Raw genomic sequence first — 1163 nt, 5'->3', positions numbered from 1 at the left:
ATTTTCAAACAATCGGAAAAGAATTGTGGAAGTTGAAAAAACGCAAAATTATTCAATTTCTATCCTGTAACCATTAGTTTAGTATACTAAGGAAAAAAGGTAGATCAAAATCAGTTGACTAATGAAACAAACCGAAAAAATGTCGATCATCATACCTCAGTTCCGCTTGGTGTAAATGGCACTGTTTTAGACAGTCTGTGGCATGTTACATTCTTATACAAGTGGTTGCCTAGCAAGATACGGCCACTTCCCTGATACATTTTCAATATCAAGGGCGGTCACCGTCAAGTCGAACAAAAAATCTAATTTGTACAAGATATTGTTCATTTAAACAAACAAAAAATTAATAAAATTCTGACATAAACTGTCACCTCTATCGATTTCACAAACCAAGAAAAGTCAAGGGCAATAACTAAAAACCGTTCATCGAAAGTTCGTCGAATTCGAACTAGACCAAGATCTCCTCATTATAAATGATCACACCAAATATCACGAAAATCAGATATACAGTGTAGTCTCTATTGTGTTCACAAACATATTTTGACGTGTTTTTCCTCAAAAACCGTTCATCGAAAATATTAAATTCGACCTTGACCAAGATCTCATTAGTATAAATGATCACACCAAATTTCATCAAAACCAGTTAAAAACTGTAGCCTCTATTGTGTTCACAAGCCAATTGTGGACGGACAGACATATAACAAAAATGGGGTGTGAAAAACGTAAAAATAGTCATTTGCAAAACTAAGCAGGGTCTTCGGAAGAACGTACCTCAACAATGATAGGTCATCTAAAAAGACAAAAGATATCATGTAATACAAGTTAACTATATAGTAATAGTTTATGATCCTTTATCTATTTTCAAGAGCAACAAAATTAAATCTAACCTTCTGTTTGAGATCGTTCTAAATCATTTAACGAGTCTTCATCACTACAAAGCAAAATTAAAAGTATAAAATGTATACAGCATCTCAAAAACTGGGCCTCAAGTAATGTCAGCCCATCCTCTAGTTTGTGGTCAACATGTAAATATGTAATACAAAGTTAATGGACAGTTATCTTATAAAATAGTTGTTAGCTCTCATTTATCGAAACTATGCCATTTGAAATTTGTGCATGGATTCTTTCTAGTAATGATTGGTACTTGTGTATTGATCAAATAG

This window comes from Lottia gigantea (genome assembly GCF_000327385.1).
Source record: "Lottia gigantea unplaced genomic scaffold LOTGIsca_5138, whole genome shotgun sequence".
Taxonomy (NCBI): Eukaryota; Metazoa; Mollusca; class Gastropoda; family Lottiidae; genus Lottia; species Lottia gigantea.
The sequence above is the reverse complement of the archived record's forward strand: the minus strand, read 5'-3'. Positions refer to the sequence as shown.